This window comes from Petaurus breviceps, unplaced genomic scaffold (genome assembly GCF_028583685.1).
Source record: "Petaurus breviceps papuanus isolate PSGF00001 unplaced genomic scaffold, PetGlider_PUasm1.0 183, whole genome shotgun sequence".
Taxonomy (NCBI): Eukaryota; Metazoa; Chordata; class Mammalia; order Diprotodontia; family Petauridae; genus Petaurus; species Petaurus breviceps.
Window position 1 is genome coordinate 15,432,694 of NW_027185791.1, and position 27,578 is coordinate 15,460,271.

The 27,578-nt window shown below is 39.8% G+C and overlaps 1 long non-coding RNA gene across 1 annotated transcript; it reads right to left on the reverse strand.

Annotated features, from left to right (window-relative positions):
• Nucleotides 1-6,573: 6,573 nt before the first annotated feature.
• On the reverse strand, nt 6,574-25,674 carry LOC138160987 (uncharacterized). Its single transcript, XR_011168231.1, has 3 exons — nt 25,379-25,674; nt 8,537-8,656; nt 6,574-8,041 (listed from the first exon to the last, which is right to left on the reverse strand). It is a non-coding gene; the product is annotated as an uncharacterized lncRNA (long non-coding RNA).
• Nucleotides 25,675-27,578: the final 1,904 nt, after the last annotated feature.

Below are 27,578 nucleotides of genomic sequence, written 5' to 3' on the forward strand. Positions count from 1 at the left end.
CTTCAGGTTTACAAAGCACTTTATGAATATCATCTCATTTGATTTTCATAGCATCCATAGAACATAGGTACTATTGCAATCTGCATTTTATAGATGAGGAAACTCAGGTAGAGAGGGGGTGAGTGTCTTGTCCAGGTTCATACAACTAAGAAAAACCTGAAGCCAGATTTGAACTCAAGTCTTCTAGACTCCAAGGTGAACGCTCTATCCAGCATTCCACCTAGCCTGAACAGACCACTTAGCCCCTCTGAGGCTCAGACAATTCTCTAAGGCTAAAAGCTGCGGGCCAACCAGTTGTCAGCCAAGCGGAGAAGGGCATGGCGGTAAGGATAATGGAGGTAAGGATAATGCCCGCCTCCTCTTCTCAGGGTTATTGTAAGGATCAACTGAGATGCTCTTTATAAACCTTGTGTGAATGCTAGCTATTGTTGTTGTCATTAGCTGTATTAGTGCAGGGCCTTCCCATGCCAAAGAAATCACAGCTCCTTGATTTATGGACATGTACATATGGACAAATACAGAGTGAATGAATGAGGAGCGTTGGAGCTCACACCCACCGAGATCTCAGAGGAACCAAAGGCACGAAGGGGCCTGTGCTGGTTCTTTCCCCTTCCTATGGCTAGTAAACTCCCACACCCTGCTTCCTTTATCCCTGTGATTCAGAGTTCCCCTGCAGAGGCAAAAATCCTCCTCCTCCCCTCGTTTCCTCTTGTACTCTCACGCCTACCCACCTCAGTCTTACCCGCCTCGGTACATGCCCTCCTTTTTCCACCTGCTCTATTGTGCCTTCTGGAATCCCTCTTGGTTTGTTAATGAATTTTTTATCTCTTCATCTCAGTCTATTGGTTGCTCACCCTCTGTTCCACTCTCCCTCCTAAACAGTGGAGTAGGCATACTCTTTGATGTTCATGCCTTTCTCCATCCTGGAAAAATCCTTACTAGTGTCTCCTGTCCCCTTAAGCTATCTTCATATACCCCTCCTTCCATTCACAGCTAAACTTCTAGAAAAGTCTGGATATAGCCATTGTGTCTGTCTTTCATCATTCACTTCTTAACCATCTGCAATCTTTTGTTGGGGGGGGGGGTTGGGGGGGCAATTGGGGTTAAGTGACTTGCCCAAGGTCACATGGCCAGTTTTGTGTTGTGTCTGAGACTGGATTTGAACTCAGGTCCTCCAGACTCCAGGGTCAGTGTTCTATTCACTGCACCACCTAGCTGCCCCCTACCTTCTGAAATCTTGCTTCATATCTCATCACTTAAATGAAACTACCCCCTCCAAAGTTGCCAATGATCTCTTATCAGCCAATTCTGATGGATTTTTCTCGATTCTCATCTCTCTTGATTTCTGTGCATCATTTGACACTACCAGCCTCTGTTTCCTTCCAGATATTCTCCATGCACCATACTGCTCTTTTGTCTCTCGTCCTACCCTTGTGACCAACACATTTTAGTCTCTAGATCCCTATTCGTGCCCTTCTCCCATTTGTAGGTGTAGCCAAGGATCCATGCTGTGCCCATTTCTCTTCCTATGCTCTCTCGCTAAGTGACCTCCTTTGTCCAGTGGGTTAAATTACCGTCTCTTTGTAGATGATTTGCAGATCTGTACAGACGGCCCTCGTCTCACTCTTGAGTTCTTGCATTACTTTTCCAACTGGTTCCAAAGGCACCTCAAACTCAACATGTCCAAAGCAGAGATTATCTTTTCTTCTGAACTTGCTCCCACTTTGTAATCTGTCTACTTTTTTCAAGGTTACCGACACCCACAACTGTAGCGTCATCCTCTAGTCTTCCCTGTCCCTCACCCTTCACTTCCAATCAGCTGTCAAGTCTTATCGATTCTATTTCCACATCTCTTCTGTCCATCCCTATCTTTCCACTCACATGGAAACACTTGTAGTTAAGGCCCTTAAACCTCTTACTTAGTGTAATAGACCAGAGCTGACCAAGTCAAGCTGATTCCTAAAGTTTCCAATTAGAATGAAATGAGACACTTAGAATCTATCAAACAGTTACAAAAGGTTTATTTAGCCAATGCAGGGAAAGATATCTAGGGCAGGGAAAGAATTGTTGTAGCTGAGGCGACATTAAGCAAATTGAATGCAGCTAGCTTCCCTGTATCCCCTGCTGCCCAAGGTGGTCCACTGGCCAAGCCTCAGAGAACTGTTGGAGCTGTTTGTGGGTTGTTGGGTTTTTTTGTACTCGAGTGACTAGGAAGCCAAATGAATGGCCAGAGGTTCAACATCCTGAGCCAATCAAAGCTCACAGATAGTTCTAATACCTTTTAATGGAAAGAACCAGTCGAGCCCATGTGGTGGGAGACGCTGAGAGGCATTTTCTTCCATCGCACCCAGACTATTGCAATGGCCTCCTAATTGGTCTCTCTGCCTCCCCCACATCTAATTATCCTCTATAGCAATATTTCTGAAGGACAGATCTGACTGTGTTATTTCACCTGTTCAAAAAGCTCCAGTAGTTCCCTGTTGCCTTAGGATGAAATACTGCTCTGTCTGGCATTAGAATCTGACTCTAGCTCACCTTTCTAGATCAGTTACACACTGTTACCCTTTATGTGTTCTGTGGTCCAGCTAACCTGGTCTACATGACATTCCAAATCCTGTCTCCATTCCTTTGCATAAGCTGTCCCACATGACTGGAGTTCTCTCCTGCCTGATTACCTCTCTTAGATTCCCTGCTTCTCTTCTGTTCTCAGCTCAAGTCCCACCTCCTCCACAGTTCCATTGTTATTGCTTCCTCAGGGTCTTGGGGAGAAGGTGTAACCATTTTAGCAGGTTCCTGACAAGTTAGTCTCTCAGTGAGAGTGACCTATTTATATGCCCCTGGTGCTACTTCCAACCTGAACCCATTATAAAATTGTCCCCTTCCTTCCAAGGGCAGTGGAAATGAGCACTGGATTTCTTGGCCTTGTGTAAATAAGATTTTGTTTTTGGAGGCAAGCAGGGTTAAGTGAGCATTTTTATAGCACTTAAAGGTTTGCAAAACACTTTGTAAATATTAATTTCATTTGGATCGAATAACTACCTGGTTGTTAGGTGCTATTATCGTCTTTATTTTCCAGATGAGGAAAGTGAGACAAATAGAAGTTAATTGACATGCTCAAGGTCACATAATCAACAATTGTCTGAGGCCAGTTTTGAACTCAGGTCTTATTGACTACAGGTCCAGTATAAAACAACCTTATTTGTACTAGATCTGGAATGAGTGGTCTTGTGATAGGAAAATATTCATGATAAGGAAATTAAGATGGCCTTCTATGGAATAGGAGCAGCTAAGTTGGCAAAGTGGATAGAGTGCTGGGCCTGGAGTCAGGAAATCCAGCCCCAGACACTTATTAGCTGTGTGTGTGACCTTGGGTAAGTCATTTAACCCTATTTGCCTCTATTTCCTCATCTGTGAAATGAGTTGGAGAAGGAAATGTCAAACCACTCCAGTATCTGCACCAAGAAAACTCCATGGGGTCAGACATGGTTGAAACAGCTAAACAACTATGGGATAGTTGATTCTGAGGGAGGAAAGGATCCTCTTGGTGAAGCCATCATTAATTCAAAGCAGAATTTTTGGCCATTGGAGGATTTCTGTAACAAATGGGATATGACCTGTTTACAGCTTCACTGGGACTGTGACAAAAAGAATCCTTGTCATTACCTTAGATCAGTGCATTTGGCCAGCTGAGCCGAATCCTGCACTAGAAGGGGGCAGCATTGATGAAAGTCCTTTGGGAGAGCATAAGTGAGAATGTGAAATGCTTAGCAGGGAATCCTATGCTTACAGACTGTGCAGTTTTAATTGATACATTAGCAAGTGAGAAGTCAATGGCATTTGGATTTCTAGACCACAACTTACAATATGAAATAGCTGATGGCAGCCATTGAAGTATTGTCCCTAACAAGGGCTGTTAAGAATGCATTTTCCTAGGATCTTGAATATCCAGCCAAAAGTCTTTAAAATGAAAAAGGAGAAATTTCAGAGCAAACTGCCTATGGATATCCAAGCCAGATACCATGGAGAGTAGCTTCAATTCACATAGAAGAATAACTATAAACACAATGAGAAATTAACAGGAGACAAAATCCGAATCTGATGGCTGTATTTATGAGGTAGAGTAGGTGCTATTGGTCTATAGAGGCAACGATTAATTAGTTACCCCCACCCTTACAGGGATGGTGCCCTCTCTCCCATCACCTCCCCTCAGGCCTCAGTTTCTCTCCTGCCATTCTTCAGCTCTTAACTCCTCAGGGGAAAAGGTTTTCCTTTCAGACTTGTTTTAGGAAGACAATGACAAGAAAAATCACCTATGGCAATTGCCTCAGAGGAGCTCTCTCTCAATTCATTTCAGACCTTTGCTTTCCCTCCCTTCACCCCTAGCCAAAGGCCGACAAGCTCATTTGTCTAGAACTTGTCTGGATCTTTGTTGTCTAGCCTCTAGCCAATTAGGTGGCAAGGTGGACAGAACTGTGGACTTGGACATAGTAAGACCTGAATTCCAATCTTGCCTCAGCCAATTACTAACTATGCAGCTCTGGGTGAATCTTCTCTGGCTTAATAATTCCCTCATCTCTAAGATGGCAATAATAAAACCACCTCCCTCACAGGATTATCTCAAGGTTCTAATGAGATAATATATGTAAAGCACCTTGCAAACCTTAAAGTAACACATAAATGTCAGCTGTTATTATCACAGTCCTAGTTTGGGGAAGCTATAAAAATGTCAATCAAGAAAATTTCTTTTGTTTAGCTCTGAGCCCAAATTTTTCCAGAGGTCTCAGAAGTAATAAAATCTATTTATCTCTCCCCCACATGCCTAACTATCTATTGACTCTCCTTCATGTGCATTTGAGCAATAAAACATATCAATATAATAAAATAAAACATAACAAAAAAACAAAATCACGAATGCAATGATTAATTAGTTTTTAATTAGATTTAGATTTTTCCAAAAATAGCTAATTTTATTTAGCCAAGTGACACATAATGGGCCTAGAGAAGACCTGAATTCAAATTTAGCCTCAGATACTAACTAGCTAAATGACCCCGGGTAAGTCAAGTAACCTGTTTGTCTCAGTTTCCTCACTGTAAATTGGTGATGATAATATTACTTCCCTCCCAAGGTTGCATACATCTCTCCATAGTATCTTACACTTTTTCCTCTGTTACCCTATACACATTTCCCCTTTTACAACGATTAGAACAGCTGCTGGGCCCAAGGATCAGAGGGAACGGTACTCTTTTCCTCTCCACCAAGGGGCCCCTCTGATCTGGACCCATGAGCATGATGACTGTGTTCAGTCCTAGGAGAGTCTGACCATCTACCTAGCTCTCAGCCTTATTGGCTCATCATATCCCCCTGGTCTGGCACACTGATGGGAAATTACTTAAAACTTAAGCCCATTTCCATGCATGCTACATGCAATCTCTGTTGCACAAAGGAGAGAGTAGAACATAGGTAATCTATAATTGATAGGGTCTCTACTCTTCACTAAGACCAGAAAGTGATCTTGGTTCTTACACCTCCTTTCTTCCCTTTTTATTTTATTTATTGATTGATTTAATTTTAATTTTCATCATTCACTTCCATAAGATTGTGAGTTCTAAAATTTCCTACCTCCCCATCGCCCCAAGACAGTGCAATCTGATATAAGCTATACATACATACTTTCATATTAAACATTGTCATGGTGGTCAGGTTGTACAGCAGAATTAGAAGCAATGGGAGACCATGAGAAAGAAGAGACAAGAACAACAAAGAGCCGATAGTGCGTTTTGATCTGCGTTCAGACTCCACAGTCCTTCCGGATGTAGACAGCATTTTCCATCTTGCTTTCCCTTTGTAATTCTCCATTTATGGCCAATCCTCCAAAATAAAAGTTTGCTTTACTTGTGATTAATCCTTTCTTTTTTTCTTTAAGCAATCGGGGTTAAGTAACTTGCTCAAGGTTACACGGCCAGTTATTTCTGGGTGTGGTGCTGAGTATCTGAGGCCGGATTTGATCCAGGTCATCCCGACACTGGGGCCGGTGCTCTTACTCGCTGAGCCACCTGGCCGCCCCTGATTAGTCCTTTCTTAACTCTTCTCTTCTTCACATCCCTTCTTCCTCTCTGTCACCATCTATGTCACGGTTGAGTTTAAAGTCTTTCTTCCCTGGCAGTCTGATAGCTGCTCCTGCTACATATGTGTATGTGTGTCTTTTTTTAACTCTTTCACAGAGTTCAGACAAAAGGGAATTTCATAAGATGTCTACTCCTCTAATACCTCCCTCCATGTTTATATATTCTTCTCCTGAACCCCATTTAAAAATAGTAAGTTCCTTTCCCTTCTTCCTCATTTATTCCCGAGGTTATTCTTTTTTTTCTTGCTTTTTGGAGGGCAATTGGGGTTGTGACTTGCCCAAGGTCATACAGCTAATTTTTGTGTTAAGTGCCTTGAGGCCAGATTCGAACTCAGGTCCTCCTGACTCCAGGGCCAGTGCTCTGCTTGCTGCACCACCTAGCTGTCCCAGAAATTATTCTTCTTTATTTCCCTTTTCTTTCCTCTCCCGAAACCAATCAACAGAACAAAATGACTCCCAGGTTATGTGTTTGCCTTCAAGAAGTAGGATGCTGAAGGGGTAGTTGTCTCTTCTGCTACTATTAGAATATAAGCACTTCATTATCCAATTGCCCTCCAATTGTTCGAATGTATTTCCTTTTTTAGGTTTCTCTTGAATTTTATGTTTGCATCTTAAAATTTCTACTCAGCTCTATTTTTTTTTAATTGGGAATATTTGACAGTCTTCTATGCTATTAAATATCTATTTCCCACATGAGGATGTATGTGCCTGTGTGGTGAATAGGCTCGAGTCACTCTCCCAGCTGAGGGTCTATCCCCTCAGTCTTCAGTGGGTATCTCGAGCAGTTTGAGGAGTCTCTTTTTTGATTTCCTTTGCTCAGACTCCCACAGATTGTGTTCCCCCTACTGCTGGGAGTATCCGTTCCATTGGACCATCTAATATCAATGAGCTTTTTTACAATGAAATATTTGCTTCAAAATGTTCTTGCTTCAAAGCAATAACAGAACTACACACGTCCCCCACTCTCCACACCTTGAAATTATACTATCTTCTATTCCACTTCTGTCTCTTGGAAGAGTGAGCTTAACCACAGCTCGATTTCTACATAGCATTGGTTCCACCAAGTTCACATCTAGATATAAATCTGACTGACACGAATCCTCAACCCAGCTACTTTCAGGCTAGTCACACTTCTAAGGAAGTCACCCCTTGTTCTTTGGGACATTGATGATGATACGGCTGTAAAACCTAGACCAAGGGTGGGGAACCTGCGACCTTGAGGCCACATGTGGCCCTCTAGGTCCTCAAGTGAGGCTCTTTGACTGAATCCAGACTTCACAGAACAAATCACCTTAATAAAAGGACTTGTTCTATGAAGTTTGGATTCAATCAGAGAGCTGCATTTGAGAACCTAGATCCTCAAGGCCACAGATTCCCCACCCCTGACCTAGATTCTAGAATTCTGAAGTCTTTAACAATCCCATGATCATTCAAACTTTATAGGGTATGATTATCCAGTCCCTTCTCCCCAAATGGAAAAAAATGCTGTGGCCAGCAAAGAATCCAGGCATGTATTCACATCTTGTCCTTGGTAGGGAGGGCCAAAGGCCCTGCTCCTTACAGCATGGTCTCTCACCAGATGCTGTTGATGAATGGGTAAACCCAACTCAAGTCTTCTGAATTCCTCCATTGCCAAAAAGCCTCCTATTCACCAAGCAGTTAACCACGCAGAGCCAGTTGCAGAATATTGATGTTTACTACAAGATCAGCCCAAGGCACTTGAGGGACACGTCATCTTAACTCTCTGGAGCAGCCTTCTAGCCTCTTCCACGGGGAGAGACAATGTCAAAGATGCTTGATGTTCTCTCCACTCCTTGTTAACATCTGCCAGCCACAAAACTGTGGACTTTATTCTGGTCAGGACTGAACCTCCTTGTTCTCCCTACTTTTGTATCCTTTAGCTTTGGACTCTGGAACTGAGGACCAGAGAAGAATCAGTATTAATACAAGAAAGAAAGGACACGTCCTCATTAGGCAATGTGGTACAGTGGAAAAGACACTAGGTTTGGAGTTAGAAGACCTTACTATCTCTTTGCCTCTCTGGACTTTGGTTTCCTCATTTATAAAATTGGGGGTTGGGCTAAATGGTCTCTGAGATCTCTTCCAACTCTAAATATGTGATTTATTATCCTATGATCCTAATAGAATGTTAACTATTCCCCCCACCCTCCCAATGCAGAACACCTTAATCTGACATGAAATAAAGGGAGCTGAGAGGGCTTAAAATGTCTGCAAAAAGCTTCACATTCCTTTAGAAGTCATGCTCAATACAGATTAAATTTATTCATGATTTGATGTTCCTTGTTTTGGTTTTATTCTTGGCTCTGTTTACAATGGGTTTTAATGACTAGCAGGAAGTAGCCAGACATTTAAGGCTCATTTATTAAACCCCAGTTGATGTAGGAGCTGACCTTTTCAGGAATGTTTCCAAATGGAGCATCTCTGGATGACTGACCTCCAGCCTCTCCCTGTTTTTTCACTGTCCTTCTGGCCCTTTCTCTTCCACCACTCACCAGCATCACCAAGTCTTCCTGTAATGAAGAAGTGATTTCTCAGGCAAAGCAAAAATGAGACTGAGCTATTTTTCCAAACACTGTAGCAATAATTCTCTCTGGCTTTTAGGGAACAGGACAAACACATCCCCAGATCAGAGAAGAGGATGTCCAGTTCACTGCTTGGTGATTAAAATTTGAATGGGAAGTTGTAAAGTAAAAAGAGGGAGAGGAAGAGGAAGAGTGTTGAGAAATTCAAATTAATTCTAAAATGATGTTATCGGAACTTTGTGCTTCAGCTTACCTTAATTTCAGTCATGATTGTGTATATGTATATTCACACATATATACATGTGTGCATGTATGTATACACATATATACATTTATACATATGTATGTGTATATAGATATACATACACACACACATATTAGATATATGGGCAGCTAATGGATATGGAGGCAAGAAGACCAGAAAGATCAGACTCTGAATCTGACTTCAGACACAATGCTGTGTAACCCTGGGCAAGTCACTTTACCCTGCTTGCCTCAGTTTTCTCATCTACAAAATGAGCTAGAGAAGGAAGTAGCAAACTGCTCCAGTATCTCCGGAAAATCCCAAGTGGGGTCATTTAACCTTTCTCAGCCTCAGTTTTTCCATCTGTAAAATGAAGAATAATAATAGCATCTACCTCCCAAGTTGTTGTGAGAATCAAATTTAATAACACATATAAAGCACGTTGTAACCCTTAAAGTACTACATAAACACTAGGTATTGTTATCATGTTTTGTTTTTTGTTATTATTATCATTATTATCAAGCATGAAAATTTCTATGTACAAAGAAGGCCAGAAAAAAAGGATTATATATGAAACTGCGAATCTCCAGATTTTTCATTTTTTTCTTTATTTCGTTATTTTTCAGAACATACACATTAAGTTTATTTAACACAATAAAACCAATAATCCTGCTCATCTGCATCCGCTTCTGAATTTCTGTTCTCTTCTATGTGTCTTTAAAATGTTTTATGGACATTCGAATCTTTCTTCTTTCTTTGCATCACTACCACTACCCACCCATTCATCCCCAATTCCAGCCATCCATATAAGCCCCACTTTGTAACAAATAAATATAATCAAGCAAAACAAATTCCCCTATTGTGTGAAATATATGTCTCCTTCTGCACTCTGACCTATCACCTCTCTGCCACGCATACTTCACTCTCTAGAGTTATAATTAGTCCTTACATTGGCCATAGTTCTTGAGTCTTCCAAGGTTGTTTTCCTTTACATCATTGTAGTCACTGTATAAATTGTTTTCAAGCTCACTTCACTGGTTTGTTTCATGTGTCTTCCTTTTCTGAATCCATCGCTTTTGTCTTTCCTTATCACTCATTAATATTCTATTACATTGATATTCAATCATTTATTCAGTCATGTCCCAAGTGATGGGCACCCACCTTGTTTCTGGTTTTTTGTTACAAGGAAAAGGGTGCTGCTATAGATATTTTCATATATATTGCCACTTTCCTTCTGTCTTTGTCATTTCTGGAGTATATGCTTATGGGTGAATATGCCATGCAATTCAGTGACTTGGGGATATGGTTCCAAATTGTTTTCCAGATTGGGTGGACTGATTAATAACTCCAGCAACAGTTCATTGGTACAAATTAAGACAGTTAACCTCCCTGGGTCTCAGTTTCTGTATATGTAAAATGAAGGGGTTAGATTAGATGGCCTCTGAGGTCCCTCCCTTAGATTTACCATCCATCGTTTGCTCTATTCTTTATAATCCTATTTATCGAGCAGGTGTGGGAGCAAGCCACTATGGGGGTATATGAAAGAATACAAGACTACAAGTTACGACATGTTCCTTGTCTTTGGGAAACTGGTAATCCACCAGGAGAGACAGAACTAATACACACAAAATCATTGGAGAACATTATAAGGCAGAAAAAACCAGCATGGATTGTAGTCATCTGGGAAATTTTACAGAGGAGGAGGTGTTACTAGCTAGCAGAAGGAAATGTTTTCTAGTCTGAAATGCTAGATGAGAATCGTCATGCCCACTACAATGCATCCTTAAAAGGAGGAGGAGGGCTGGCTTCAAGGATCCTGACGCTAAAAAGCCTGAGAAACTGCAGAATTACAAGGCTTCTGAGGTTCCTTTCAGCTCTGAGTCTTTGATCCTATGAAAAAATGACAAGATTTTCAGTGGCTGACTTTTCTATCTCTCTCCGCCCCTACCTCTTACCACTATCACAACACTGTGACTACAGTCAAGGGTCTGACCTCAACACAGTCTGTTCTCTCACATATTAACCATTATCACTTCTAATGAACCTAAACCATGTTTTTCCTGAAATCTGCTTGGGGGGAATTAGCAAAAGGCTGACTGCCCCTGGGTCCAGCTGGATAGTTTACAGGTCACTTATGCATGTCTAATGGTGTTTTCTGTGTCAGAAAGGCTCAGTACACTTGTCAGAATCTCCTTAGGGTCTGAGCCAACTTGTTGTTTACAAGTGCAGAATTCAGCAGGGCTCAATCAGGAAAGTGCATGGTGAGAAATTTCTTTTCTAAAAGCCCTCTCATTGAGCAGAGTGTCACTTAAGCCAAGAGAACAGGTCTTTACCTCCCACCCACCCTCTCTCCCCTTAGCGCCTCTTTGTTTTGAAGCTGTTGGCAGAGGTCAAAGCAAAGAAATTTGCTCTGGGGAACTGTAGGGCTTCTGCCACAGACATGGTTGAATTAGAGAGAAATTCATATTATTTTGCATCCATTATCTTTTCATTAAAAACGTAATTCTTTTAAAAGTCTGTGAACCTAACAATCTTAAAGAACATTCACTCAACCCCAATTGCCCTGCCTTCCCCCCTCCAAAAAAAGAAAAAAAAGAACATTCACTATATTTAGAGGTGAAATACAGGCACAAGAAGCAGCTGGGTTTGAAGAGAGCTGAGCGTAGAGTCAGGAAGACCTGAATTCAAAGCCAGACTCACTTATTAGCTGTGTAACCCTAGTCAAGTTCCTTAACTTCTCTCAGCCTCAGTTTTCTCCTCTGTAAAATGGGGATTATATAATAGTCCCTGCCTCCTAGAGCTGTCTTTTTTCTATAGTTCTGTATATATTTTACCACCTCTTCTTAATCTCTTCTACTTCTGTTAAATCTTTATCATTTTTGTCATTTATCATGCCTATTTTTTTGCACAAAATGTTCCCTTGATATCTCTAATTTTCCTGAAGAGATTTCTTGTTTTTCCCATTCTATTGTTTTCTTCTATTTCTTTACATTACTCATTTAAGAAATCCTTCTTATGTCATTGCTACTGGAATTCTGCATTCAGCTGGAGTTTTTCCAGTAGTAATATTTGTCTGTGAGTTGAACTATAAGGAAAACTGAGCACTACAGAATCAACATTTTCTAATTGTGGTGCTAGAGAAGACTTTTGAGAGTCGCTTGGACAGCAAGGAGATCAAATCACTCAATACTTAAAGAAATTAATTCAGGCTACTCATTGGAAGGACAAATACTGAAGCTAAAGCTTAAATACTTTGGCTACATAATGAGAAGATGGGGATTCGTTGGAAAAGACACTGATATTGGGAAAGACTAAAGACAAAAGGAGAAGGGGATGGCAGAGAATGAGATGGATGGATAGTATCATGGAAGCAATGACCGTGTACTTGGACAGATCTCTAGAGATAGTGGATAGAAGGACCTGATAGAGGGACCATGGGGTCACAAAGAGTTGGACACAATTGAATGAAGGAACCATAACAACCTAGACCTGTCACAAGAATAAAAATAAGATAATATTTATATAAAGAACTTCACAAACCTTAAAACACTACATAAATGCTAACTATCCTCATTATTATTAAAAAAAATAAGCACCTGCATTGAATTTGGTATTATCATCACGTCTTAACTACTTGATTTGTGATCCTTTTTCGTTTTCCCTTTCACAACTTTAAAGAGAAGTTGACTCCACTCTCATGTACTCAATTCAGACTTGAAATCCTGTAGCTTATTTCTGATCTAGTTTACAAGTTTCTCTAGGAATTAGCACCATTCCCACAGTTGGTTTTTTCTAGGATGAGCTTTATCCCCATAATTTCTTTCTGGATTTAGCCAGAAGGTTCTTTCTGAATCACTGGATCTATTTGCTCCCTCATGTTATTCCCCGACTCTGTTACCTGAGGAAGGACTTCTTGGAAGAGAGGAGAAAAAGAAAGAATGATTCTTCTCTTTCCTTCTCCATGATGTAGAAGCTGGAAGAGGAGGTGGAGGAGAACGCACACCTCCCCCACGCACACACACGCAAGCACACATGCACACGCACACACTGGATGGGGAAGTAGCTGAGATTTTAGCTCTGGCTGTATCACTAAATAGTTGTGTGACCCCGGGGAAATCACTTTTTCCAATCTGGGCTTCAGGTTACTCATCTGTGTGACATGAATGTGTTGAACGACTTCTGAGGTCATGTCCAGCTCTCTAATTCTATGAAATTACTGTCTCAAAGATACATCTCTTTCTTGGTAGTATGGAACTTCATCACTGACGTCTTATTTTCTTCTCTATCGTAACGGACAATGTCCGTCTTCCCCTCGGAAGAGAGAAAGGACCATCTCACAATTCAGACAACTTTCTAGCTTTTGACAGTTCCTCAGATACTCTCCTTAACAACTACAGGCCCCTTATCAACCAGCCTATTTTTTTCTGTCTTCTTTTCTTTTTCTCTCTTCCAGAACTTCTTTCTAGTTATAAACATTTACATCAAGATAAAACTTTTTAAACAACACTTTAATAGAAATTTTGAAACAGCTTTGAGTGGTTTAATCAGCCGGGTGGCATGATGCATAAAACACTGGACTTAGAGTTAGGAAGGCCTGAGTTCAAATCCTGCCTGAGATACTAACTTTGTGAATCTGGTCAAGTCAGTTTAACTTCCCAGTGCCCCAGTTCCTCATCCATAAAATGGGTATAATAATGCCACCCTCCCAGGGTTGCTATGAGGACTAACTGGAATGTTATTTATAAAACACTTCACAAACTATAAAGTGTTAGCTTTCTTAGATTAAAAACTTACAACCTAGTTAAGAAAATAACATAAGCATATGAGAAAATTGGAGAAGGAAACAAAGTGTAATTAGGTACAAAACTGAACAATCCAGCTTCCCTCCTTTCCTTAGTGAGGTGGGGGACTATAGGTTGGGGTGCAGCATACATCACATTTGGTGGCAATGTATGTTGACTTGGCTTAAATGTTCTTTTTTATAAAGAAAGTTTCACTGAAAAGACTTGAATGAACTGATGCAAAGTGAAATGAGCAGAACCAGGAAAACATTGTACACAGTAACAGCAACACTGGGCAATGATCAACTATGAATGACTTAGTTCTTCTCAGCAACACAGTGGCCCAAGGCAATTAGAAAGGACTCATGATGGAAAATGCTTTCCACATCCAGAGAAAAAAACTGATGGAGTCTAAATGCAGATAGAAGCATGCTATTTTCACTTCTTTATTTTTTCCATAGTTTTTTTCTTCCTTTTTGGTCTGTTTCTTCTTTCACAACATGACTGCTATGGAAATATGTTTTAATGATTGCACATATATAACCTACATCAAATTGCTTGCCATTTTAGGGAGGAGGAAGAGAAGGAAGGTGGGAGAAAATTTGAAACTCAAAATTATATTTTAAAATTAATATTAAGGGGCAGCTAGGTGGCGCAGTGAATAGAGCACCGGCCCTGGAGTCAGGAAGACCTGAGTTCAAATCCAGCCTCAGACACTTGATCACACTTAATAGCCATGTGACCTTGGGCAAGTCACTTAACCCCAATTGCCCTGCCTTCCCCCTCCAAAAAGCAAAAAATAAAATAAAAAATAAAATGGATATTAAAATTGTCTTTATGTGTAATTGGAAAAAATAAAATACTATTAAAAAAAAGGTTCAGCTCAGATGACCACTTCTGCCTGAGGCCTTTCCAAATCCTCACCACCACCAGTCCCCCCTCCTGCCCCCAGCAACTTGAACCTTCCTCCCTTGTATGTACCTATTTCTTTACCTATAGTTCCTTCATTAGAATATAAGCTCTTTGAGGATGAGGTCTGTTTTTGCCCCTTTCCACACCTCTAGCACTTAGCACAATGCCTGGCACATAAGTGCTTATAAATGTTTATGTGACTGACTGATTACAAGATTGATGGGTTTGATCAAGTCTGCTTATAGATGTCTCTGAATACTAGGTTTGACCAGTGTGGATTTGATATGGTAGGCTATAGAGAACTACTCTAGGGTCTTTACAAAGTGATATTAGGAAAGCGGCATTTTAGGAGGCTCAATGCACCTTCCATGTTCAGGAATGCTAGAAGGAAGTAAAAGCAGGGAAAGCAGCTATGATTGGTTTTATTTTATGATAATCTAACATGAAGTTAGGGGACGGATCTTAGAAAGGGAAGGAAGATGGATGAATATGAAAGGCACTGCAAATGTCACTGGAGGCCCCCTTTGGTATGGCCCACTTCTCAGCTATACCCAAATTCATGATATATTTAGGAGTAGTTGTCTATTCAAAAACAGTGGTGGGGGCAGTGCTGGTAAATGTTTAACAACCAACTTCGGGGGGGGGGTGTATGTCTGCCACACTTTTAAATTTAACCTTCATTATTAATATTTTCTCCATCACTTTCTTAAATCTAGACCAGGGAGAGGCAAACTATAGCCCTGGAGCCAAGGCTAAATACCCCTTGTTTTTAGCCAATGAGCTAAGAATGGATTTTACATTTTTAAGTACAATAAACTTTTATTTTAAAAATATAAAAACCATTCTTAGTTCACTGGGCCTGCAAAGAGGCCATGAGCTAGATTTGTTCTGTGGGAGAGCACTGATTGCTGGTCCCCTGGTCTAGACAGCCAGCAAAACAATAAATCTGGTCATCAGGTCCTCATTTGTAGCATTTGCATGTTTCTGCGTTATAAATGCCCACACTGAAATTATAATCATCAGTTCTCAGAATTGGTTCAGCTGGTTCCACAACAACACTGTAAGACTAAGTCCCACCAGTGAGCACTTTATACTGGTCTAAGCCAGGTGACACTTGAATTCAAAGCAAAATTATTTAATGAATTAAACATGATAGCTAGGTAAGAATAAGGAATGAGATAATGATAAGGAAGAATATCCTATATAGGCAGTAGCACAACCTCCTCCCAGATTCCCACGTTCCCCAGTGAAGGTGATGGGGAAGGGAAGGGGGCAGAAAAGACTCTGTCTAGGTCATTCATCTTCCTAAGTTGGCATGCCAGCCAAAATGCCTTTCACGGTTCTGTTGGGTCAGTCTCTCAGCAATTTGCTGCATCTCAAGGCCACCACCCGGACCAAACGAATGCTCTGTTCTGTTTCAGAAATCACCATCTGCTGCTCCCCCACAGGGCAGCTGTCCTCTGCTGCTGGGCTGATTTTCCACTGAAGCACTGCTGTACCCCAAAGGTGATGCTTTTCTCCCCTCCTGAATTATTGCCATTTTCTGGAAGGCTTCTTTGGTAGGTGAAGTTTCTTGTCCTCAAAATGAGGGCTCTCGCTCCTTTGAGGGTGAATAAATTGCTTTCTGTTTCCGTCATGGCCCTTGTCGCCTGTGCAAAGGTCATGTAAATTACCCTAGAGTGTCACTTGGTAATAGGCAGTCTTCTTTATGCCACATCAGCTCTGTATGACCCAAGTGGAATAGTCCTGGGAGAGAATTTGGCTAAAGATGGAACAAGAAAAGAAATGAGGAAGAGATATGTCCAACAGACATGCCCCATGGGATAAAACGCCTCCTGGCCAGTCGTCCAGAGTGAGCAGTTCAGATGCATGTGTTAATATAGAAATAGGGTCTTTAACAAATGTTAAATGTGTAATGTAAGTCAGTGGGGTGTGATTTAACATGAATATGTATGTTATAAATCCCTGAATGGAGAATATAAAAAGTTACAATAAATGTAACAGGATGAGGGAGAATTGTACTGAGGCTAATAGCAAAGATGGAACCTGAGCTCTGTTCTTCAGGCTAGAGAGAAGGAGTAAGCTTTTATTTAGTACCTGCTGTATGCCAGGCACTGTGCTAAGCAAAATCACCTCATCTGAGCCTCACAACAACTCTGGGAGGTAGGTGATATTATTATCCTCATTTTACAGATGAGGAAACTGAGCCAAATAGAAGTTAAGTGACTAGCCTAGGGTCACAAAGCTAGTAAGTGTCTGAGGTCAGATTTGAACTCAGGTCTTCCTGACTTTAGGACCAGCACTCTATCCACTGTGTCACCAAGCAAGAAATAATGATAATTTTAAAAAAAACAGAGAAAAAACAATAAGGTACTTCCTCAAATCCAAGACTGCACAAGAGACTGTCAGAAACCTAAGGATACTCTAAGCATGGATAATCCAGGGGTATGAAAACCGCCACATATGGGCAGCCTGAACCATAAGTAATCATGGTAGGAGATAGGGCCAGTATGGCACCTGGGCAGTGCTTGCCAGCACCAGAGCAGAATACAGGCCAGTGTAGTGCCCAGGAGCCTACACAGGAACAACAGCTGGGCCAGATCAGCACCAAAGCAGCACAAGAAGCAGGAACCGTGCAAAAGACCTTCACCCAATGACTTCTACATTATCCAGTTGAGGCTTGTCAGAGGATTGAGAAAGGAAAAGGATGCAAAGAATCTGCCAAGGCCCAGACTAATGTTGGGACATCAGGAGAGGAAGCCTCAAGCTGAAGGTCCTGCAGACGGTGGAGCCCAGTCCTTGTCACCAAATGGCAGCAATATCAGACTACAGAGGCTAGGAAGGGACTACCCATGCCAAAGTCTCAGTCTAGAAAATGAGATTAGAGATATGAATAAAATAGAAGAAAATGCCAAACAAAATTAAGAAATACCACAAGTTAAGAAAAGTATGAGAAATAAACTCAGAATAAGTACAAATATAACAAGTACAATTGAGGCCTCAAGAACAGAATGATTTGGCCATGAGGCTTCCAAGGCAAGAGATGAAAAAATGAAATCAGAATGCTTGAGGAAAAAAATGAAAGGTGATTAAGGAGCTCAGAAGAGAAGGCAGAAAAATTTGCCCATGTAGTGAACTCCCTGAAAAATAGAGCAGAGTAAAAAAAGAACTTAGTGACCCTATGAGGCAACAAGAAATATTAGAACAAAGTTAAAAAGCAGGAAAATAGAAGAATATGTAAGGTATCTACTTTTAAAAATATGTAAGGTATCTATTTTTAAAAAAAAATGAAGAACAAGTTAAGAGATATGGTTTAGTAATTATCAACTTTCTAAAAACTGTGACCAAACAAAAAAACCTGGATGCCATATTTCAAAAAACATCATAAAAGAAAGTTGTCCAGATGTACTAGAACCAGAGAATAAAGTAAAAAGAGGGGGGAAAATCCATTGATTAACTCCTAAAAGAAACCACAAAATGAAAACTTCCAGGAATGTCATAACCAAAATCCAGCACTTTTAAGTCAAAGAAAAGTTGCTTCAATCAGCCAGAAATAAAGAGTTCAAGTATCAAGAAACCACATCCAGGAAAACACAAGACTATACTGCAATGATTTTAATGGAGAAAAGACCATTGAATATGACCTTCCAAAAAATTAAACATAAAGGCTTGCAACCAAGAATACCTCACCCTGAAAAACTGAGTATAAACCTATGTAGAAAATGGAGCTTTAACAGATAAAGGACTTTCAACTTTCAGATATTCTTGGCGAAAAGACTAGAGCTGACTAGAATACAATAAAATAAATGTTTACTAAGTGCCTACTATGTGCCATATGGGATACAAATTTTAAAAAGAAAGACAGTCCCTGCCCTCAGAGAGATTATAATTCAGTGAGAGAAGACAACACATGAAAGACAGCTGGGGGGGGGGGGGCTGGGCTGGCAAAGGAACATCACATTCCCTGGAGTTCAAACCAAGAGGGACTGATGAAAAGTGGAAAGTTAGCTGGAGAGTTGAAATCCAGCCCTCTATAAAAGAAAGCTTTGGGAGGAGTTAAGTGTTCCACCCTCCAGTCCTCCAATCAGAGGAAAGAGGAGGCTGAAGGGAGATGGGAAGGTATTGAGTCTTCAGGGCTGAGTTAACAGGATGATGTAGAGATTTTAGGTAATCAACTTCTCCTGAGAAGTACATCATGTTCCTTGTAGTTCAAACCAAGCAGAGCTGCTGATGGAATTTGGAGAGGGTAGAATCATGGAAATGCAAACACAAAAGACAAGAGAAACCTAGAAAAGGTAAATACATTTGAGCAATTGGAAGATGCTAAATGATGATGAAGTATTTACATTCTAATAGGGAGAAAATAGATGTGTCCTTTCAGAATCCCACTGTTTCCTAGGGTGGTAGAGGAAGTAAAAAAAGACAAAAATATCACCTAAGGATGAACTCATTCATTTTAAGGGGGAAAAAAATAAGGGGACAAAAAGAACAGGGGAAAATGAGGGAAAAGGGGACAGAGTTTATGATTTTTCATAACTGGAGTATTAAGAAAGAATGTGTAAAAATAAGCATATCTTCTGTACCTCACTCTCATCTGAACTAGGCAAAAGATGGTTGAACACACAAATAATTTGGTGTAAAAATGTATTAAATTCAACAGGAAAATGGCTGGAAACAGATAGAGGGGTGAAAATGGTTTAAGAGGTAGGGTTGAGTTGAAGACTAGTCACATAGGTTGAGTAATCACAAGCAAAATGAACTTTAATTTTGGAGGGTAGATAATTGAAGGAATAAAAAAAAAGAAAGTAGAAGAACTAGTGATCCGCTTCTGGATTAGGTGAAGAGAGGAGGGTCAGAGAAGAATCAGAGTACTTCCATTATAGGTAACTAGTATTGATCACATTTCTTTTCTTTCACCACCTTCTTTACTAAGAAAGGAGTAAGTTGCTAAGATATTTAAAAATATAAGAAGATATGACAGGATAAAATACAATGAGTAATCATAACAGTGAATGTGAATGGGATAAACTTGTCTATAAAATAGAGTAATATACCAGAATAGATTAGAAAGAAGAACAGGTGAATAGAGCACCTGCTCTGGAGTCAGGAGGACCTGAGTTCAAATCCAGCCTCAGACACTTAACACATACATAAAAAAACTAGCCTGTGACCTTGGGCAAGTCACTTAACCCCAACTGCCCTACCTTTCTCCCTCCAAAAAGCAAAAAAAAAAAAAAGCAGAACAGAAATGTTTTGTTTACAAGAGGAAAATAGGTAGAGACAGAAAAATAAGAAACAAGCTTGAAAAATAAATATTTACAAAATTTAAATGAAGAGTGAGAACAGATTTTTTTTTATTTTTATTTTTTGTCTTTTGGAGGGCAATTGGGGTTAAATAACTTGCTCAAGGTTACATGGCTAGTTGTGTGTGTGTGTGTGTGTGTGTGTGTGTGTGTGTGTGTGTGTGTGTAGGTGTTAAGTGTCTGAGGCCAGAACCAAACTTGGGTCTTCTGACTCCAGGGCTGGAGCTCTTACTCACTGCACCACCTAGCCGCCCTGAATGAGAACAGATTTATTATGCCTCAGGTGAACTCAAAATTGGGGAAATTGTTAGTAAAACTGGAAAGCAGGTTGATTGAAACTTTGTTTAAAGTAAAATCTTACATCATATACCATAATAATATCCACATGGATACATGACATAAAAGGACATATCACAAACAAATTAGAGGAACAGGGAAGGAGATACTTTACACATCTATTGAGATGGGAGATTTTTAAAAAATGAAACAAGGGATAAAGGTGGTCACAGAAGATAAAAGGAGCAATTTTAATTATATAAAATCAGAAAGGTTTTGTACAAACAAGATTAACAAAATTAAAAGGAAAAAAGTTAACTGGGGAAAAATCTTTGCTGCAAATTTCTCTGATGAAGGTCTGATGTCTAAGATATATAGAGAATTGATATTAATATATAAGAGCAAAAGCTATTCCCCTGAAAAACAAATGGCCAAAAGCTATCAACCAGCCATTCTCAAAAGGAAAAATGCAAGTTAATCAACCACCATATAAAAATGGTCCAAATCACAAAGAGTAAGAGAAGTACATGTTAAGACAATCATACTCATCAAATTGGCAAAGATGACCGAAAAAAATGACAATTTTTAGAGTGGCTGGGGGGATGGGCAGGGCTGGGCAGGTATGCTAAGAGAGATCAGAGACAGGAGGAAAGAGGTCCTGTGCACACAAATATTGAAAGCAGAACTTTTTGTTACATAAAATGACCCAATGGATGCCTATCAATCGGGAAATGACTGAATCAATTGTGGTATATGAATTCAATCGAATATTTTTGTGCTGTAAGTGTATTACTCTCAACGCAGGAGAGTTGTGTAGTTAGGGCAGCTCTGTGACAATGTATATGTGTAGGAAGACTACTGATTGCCTGAGAGATGCTATATATGGCTTACTTGAAGGAGATGAGTTGGGGAGGGGAAGAGAATCAGCATTTATATGGTACCTACCTCACATGTCAGGTACTATACTAAGCACTTTACAAATATTTAACTCATTTTGACTCTCACAACAACCATATTGGGGTAGATCCTGTTATTGAGGCAAACAGAGGTTAAGTGACTTGCTTGGAGTCACACAGCTACTAAATATCTGAGGTCATATTTGAACTCAGGTCCTTCTGACTTCAGACCCAAAGCTCTCTATACATTGTGCCATACAGCTACCTCTTTAGCTTCCCTCTCTGAGATTTCAGAGACAACAAAGTTAAGTTTGAGAGACACAGAGCTAGAGAGAAGACACCAATTTTTGTATGAATGATAGGAATCCCTGAACCATAGATATTTGGAGAAAGTCTGAAACCCAACATGTCCATTGATTCCCAACACTGGTGATTGCAAAAGAACAGACTTCTCCAGTGAGATAATTCCTTTCTTGGTTGAGCTGAGCTATTATGTCATCCCCTAGTCAGAGTCCATTTCCCTACTGTTTCTACCCTAACTAACCTGCATAACTTGCCCAATTTCTGTTTTACTATTTGTTTTTAGTAAATGTTTGCTCACTACCTGTGTTTTGTTTTTGTGTAATAAGTATTTTGTGAGAAGGAGCTAAGCTGGCAGAGTAAGTCAACTATTATCCTCCTGATCTAGGCTGGGACTACTTCCTATTTGGAGAAAACTGCTTGGAAAATAACTTTTATTCTGAACCCACAAAAGAGTATTGTACCCCTAGACTGCAAATATCTGATGTGCAGTAGATATAATTCTAGGTCAGTACACATCTTGGAAATAAAGGCATGGAGTAAACATGCAGCTTCTTCCTGCTCAACCCAAAGGTGGAGAGCATCGTCTCCTTTAGAGGCAGAGAATGGGTCTTTCCACATCCCTAATATCTATCTACACAGGCTACATGGGCTGCCCTGGGTCCCTATGGCCCTTGTAAATTCACTAAAAGAATGATAAACGGGATGGATTCAGAGAAACCTAGGGAATGCATATGAACCGACAGAGAGTGAAGTGAGTAGAACCTAGAACAGTCTATACAATTACCACAATATTATAAAAGAAAATAACTTTGAAAGATTTCAAAACTCTGATCCTTTCAATGACCAAGCACGACTACAGAAGACTGATGATGAAGTATGCTTCCCATTCCTTGGCAAAAAGCTGATCCAATATAAGTAGAAAATGAGATCTTAAGACATGATCAATACAATATACTTTTTTTTTGCCTTGACTACACTTATTTGTTACAAGGGAGAGTTTTTCTTTTTGGAAAAAATGAGAGGTAATGATAATGATACCAAAAAAATTAAAAGATGAAGAGTATCAATGAAACCGTTTACATTTCATGGATAGGCGAGTTAATATTGGTACTATCATGATAAATTACATATTTATTTATAGCTGCTACTGGAACTACCTTATCTCCCTACTCAAGAGCTTACAGCAATTCTTGCCTTCTTCCCCAGCACGAGAGACAGAGAGAGAGAGACAGAGAGAGATTGAGAGACAGAGAGACAGAGACAGAGACAGTGACAGTGACAGAGAGACAAAGAGAGTCTGTTTTTCTGTTCCAATCTTTCATATGCACACTCAATACTATCTCAGTAGTCAATTTAAAAGCATCTTGCTACCACAAAATAAGTCAAGAAGAAACAGTCAGAGAGTATCTGTATGTGTTCTGAAGTGGTGAGGGAAAGGGCCAGTCTACCAAGCATTTCTGGAAACAGGCTCACCCTGCTCTGAAGACAGCCTTTATTGGCCAATCCCTTCATTACTTAAAAACAACAAGGTTTTATGCAATTCTTGGTGTCATATACAATGTTCTTTTCTTTCCTTCTTTGCCTATGGAAATATTCATTTTTTTGATGATTTTTCAGTTCATAGTTTAACAACAACAAAAGTGAAAGGAAACCAGTAATTAGGTATCAGTTTTCTCAGCCTGAAATTCCAGATAAAAAGTGTTGTGTCTAATATAAAATATCGTTATAAGTAAGAGGAGTGACCTCATTTGTGAATAATTCTGTTTACCCACAATCCAACCCAACAGAAAATTCAGAAAGACCAGATTTTCTTTTGCAGTCTTTTACCCTGATGATTGATGTTTATAGCAATTCAGTTCTATTTGTGTTCTACAATGTACAAGGCGCTGACATTTACACAATGTTCAGACAAGACTGTTTGCAGGTGACTTACAGATTGAATCATAACCTAGAACTTTACAGAATGTCCTGAATGAGACCCTTAAAGACTCAAAAGAACTCAGTTTAACTATACACATAGGAAAAAAGTAGATGAAAAATATTTATTGTCTAGTTATGTGGTTGGATGGCCAACCTGTAGAGCTGGTTCACTGACATCTTAGACACTGAAGATGGGGAATGCTCAAGAGGAAGAAGATGGGCTGACTTGCCTTAAAGAAATTGTAGTAAGCATATTCCAACATATTGCTCCAAAGAGCAAGAAGGTTTTTTGTGCTACTAATAAATAAAAGAAATTTTAAAAAGAGAAATTATACTACTTTTAATGACCCCAAGCTTTTACCTGAAAAATAGCAGCAATAGCCTTCCATTGGTGATATATGATTGTGTCCTGGAATATCACAACCACTAAGCATTAAAGTTGTAGGTAATCCAAAGTGCCACAGGGGCATTAGGAGGATGCAACACATTACCAGGCAGCCAAGCAGTCCACAGATAGTGCATATCTAGTAGATAAAGCAGTTGGGTCTGGAGTCAGGCACACCCGAGTTCAAATCTAGCCTGACACTTACTAGTCTGTGACCCTTGGCCTCAGTTTGGGGATACCAAGCAAATACCATGTTGCTTCTTGTGACCATGAGTTACTGGGAGATCCTGAAATCCTTCTGAATCCCCAAGTAAAAAGGCACTTATTAGTGGAAAGGACCTATTTATACAAAAATATTTATAGCAGCTCTTTTTATAGTGGCAAAGAACTGGAAATTGGGGGGATGCCCATAAATTGAGGAATGGCTGCACCAGTTGGGGAATATGATCCAATATATATTACTCTGCTATAGGAAATAATGAGCAAGCAGATTTCAGAAAAACACGGAAAAGACTTACATGAACTGATGCAAAGTGAATTGAGCAGAACCAGAACATTGTACACAGTGACAGCAACATTGTGTGATGATCAACTATGATTGACTTCTCTCAGCAATACAATGATGTAAGACAATTCCAAAAAACTCATGATAGAAAATGCTATCCACATCCAGAGAAAGAACTGATAGAGTCAGAATGCAGGTCAAAGCATACTTTTTTTTAACTTTCTTTATTTTTTCATAGTTATTTCCTTTTGTTCTGTTTCTTCTCAAACAACACAACTAATATGATTGCACTTACATAACCTATATCAAATTGCTTACCTTCTTAGGGCAGAGTGAGGAGAGGGAGGGAGAAAATTTGGAACTCAATTTTTTAAAATGAATGTTAAAAATTGTCTTTATCTGTAATTGGAAAAAATTAAAATGCTATTTTAAAAACCAAATGAAGATGAGTTAAAATAAATGATACCAATAAAAAAGAATGTTTAAAATTGTCTTTACATGTAACTGGGGGGAAATAAAATATTTAAAAAAAAAAGAAAAATAAATTGGCACTTATAGCCAATGAGGTTTTAGTATTTGGTACATCTTAATTGTTCAAATATTGATCATCTGTCTATGGTATGTATGTCAAACACTCAGTTAACAGGAATATTCAAGTAAGAAGAATTCCAGGATGTCTCCTTCCTGCAATTAGTTAATATGGTAGATAGAGTGCTAAGCTTGGAGTCAGGAAGACCTGAGTTCAACTCCAGTTTCAGACATTTACTAGCTGTGTGACCCTGGGAAAATCACTTAACCTCTGTCTACTTTAGCTTCCTTAATTGTAAAATGGGAGTAATAACAGTACTTACGTCCTGAAACTGATGTAGGATCAAATGAAAAAATAATTTGTAAAACATTTAGCAAGAATAGGCACTTAATAAATGCTTGTTTCCTGTATTTTTTCCTTCCCTCCCTCAATGGGATCCGCTCTTCCCCACATATATAAACATGCCTAACAGTCTCCTCTTTAATGTCTTTAATTATGGTAGGAGTGGTCTAGACTGAGAATTTAAGGGAAGTGGAATCAAGTGGAACAAAACCCAGATGGGAATTTGAGGACCATTCATGAGTATTATTGTGATCTCATGTTTGTTCAACATCACCTTTCTCATAGGAGCAGACACAGAAACTGTAGTCACTAACCTGTCAGAGACTTCTCGCCAACTTCCCAGAAGAATCACTGATCCGTGCAAGAAGGACTTTAGAGGAACTTGAAAATTAGCAGAGCTAAGTACAGACTTATCACCAACTCTCATCTCAGCCAATAGAGGCCTGATCTCCACCCTTCTCCTCCCCCCAATAACTACAATTTTAGCCAGCCCAGTTAGAAATGATTCACATGTTCTGATGAAAAATTCTGATTCCTCTGAGAAGCAGCCATCTGAGTGAGTGACCTTCTTTATCCTTGGACCAATCTCTTCCAATATAATTGGTCTCTTCAGGCAAATGTCTTTTTGTTTAGAGCCAGTATGTTTGAAGGGTGATATATTCCCCATGACCTCTGTTCTGCATAAACACACTATGATGAAATGCTCAGTTCCCTGAGGAGTATGGGATATGGGAAGGGAGGAGAGAGATGCTATGTTCCCATGGGCCTCGCCTCAGGAAGGAACCCCAAACCATTTTCAATTCTCACACCCATACAATAATCTGGGACCTCTTAAAAAATACTTGGTAACCCCATGATCTTATTTTCAAACACAACCACTTAAATTTTTATGTGTATGGATATGCCTTCCCCAGTGGAAAGTAAGCTCTTCAAGGGCAGAAGCCATTTACTGTTTGTATCTAAAGGGCTTAGCATATGGTAGGTGCTTAATAAATGCTCATTGATGGACTAGTTGATATGAGTACAGCCAGTAATCAGCAACTGAAAACTTCCAAAGTTAGTGACATACAGTCGTCCTTGACAGAAAGTTGGCTTTCCTCTTCCACAGACTAAAATGGGCCCTGTTGGACATGTCGTTAGGTGGGCCTTCTGCCTACAAAAATAAAATCTTCTCCAAGTTTTATCACAGAAGCTAAAATGAGGCAAAGAGCTCATAGAACTCTGGGTCATTATTTTGGTAGGATCCTGTGGAGAGAAAGCCCATAGCAAACGATTGTTTTTGGCTTTTCTAATCCTTGCTGCTTTATAACTAGATTGTATCAATGGGTTATACTCGATTTGGTTTAACAGTCAATAAAAATGCAATGTTCTGGGTTGACTTCAGCTCTCTTCTTGTTAAAACCATTATTAAGCCATGACTCAGGTTCCTGGTCCTCCTTATCATATATGCCCAGCAGTTTGTTATTGGAGGCAGGCTTTGGGACAGGTAGGGAGTTTTTGTTATAAAGTAGGTACAAAATCGACCTTTCTTCTCTTTATCCCTCATGTTTCAAATTGTAATATATTCTCTCTCTAGTACTTTTCAAAGCAAATGATTCAATACTCTTTTTTTTTGTGGGAGTAGGAAAAAAACCCTTTTAAGATTACAGTAAGCCAGGACCACACTTAACTTTGGACACCCAGCTTCCTCTAGTTCAGACTGGTGAGAGTCCTAATTAAGCAAACATAGCTCAAGCCCCAACTCCTATGCACACAATCTATTTATAGACAATTCCAGAATGACAAATCAAATAGCAAAGTATTTAATGAAGAGAGAAAAGAAAAATGGAAGAAAAAAATGGGAAGAAAATACTTTTCATTTCTCACCCCCATATACAAATAGGTTCGACTTCAAATAATTAACAATTTGCAAGGAAATTTCTACAAGAGAGAAAAACTGTCCTTCCAGAGCAGGAAGCAAATAAAGTCAGGAAATTTCCTTCAAGCTTGGTCTCAATAGCCAGCGCAGAGAGCTCCAGATGCCCCAGATGCAATCACTCTCTTTGCTGCTGTCGGGATTGTCATAATGCTTCCAAGACTCAGGGATGCTGCTGCAGATTCACTCAATTAGCCCTTTCTCCTTCTCCTCACTCCAGCCAAAGGTCACAGCAAGAAAATGAGCCTTTCTCCCATCTCCCTTAGTTTATTCTCAATTGCTGATAAGCAGGGTCAATGGCCAGCTACTTCCCTCATAATGTACTATACACTTTTGTGAGTTCTCCCTTTCTGTGACTTGCTTCTTCGAACCTGCCACCACTTTGAACCCACATATTCTCCCAGTGTTCAGAAGGAGAGCATGAGGCTGGTGACTCTGGCTTCCCTCACTCAAATCCAGTTCATCTGCAAGTCATGGCATCACCTCCCACATGTCATGGTCCTCTTCAAGAAAGAAGGACAAACAATGACAGCATCAGCAAACTATAGCCCGTGAAGCAAACAGCCTGTGGCTTGTTTTTGTATGGTCTGAGAACTAAA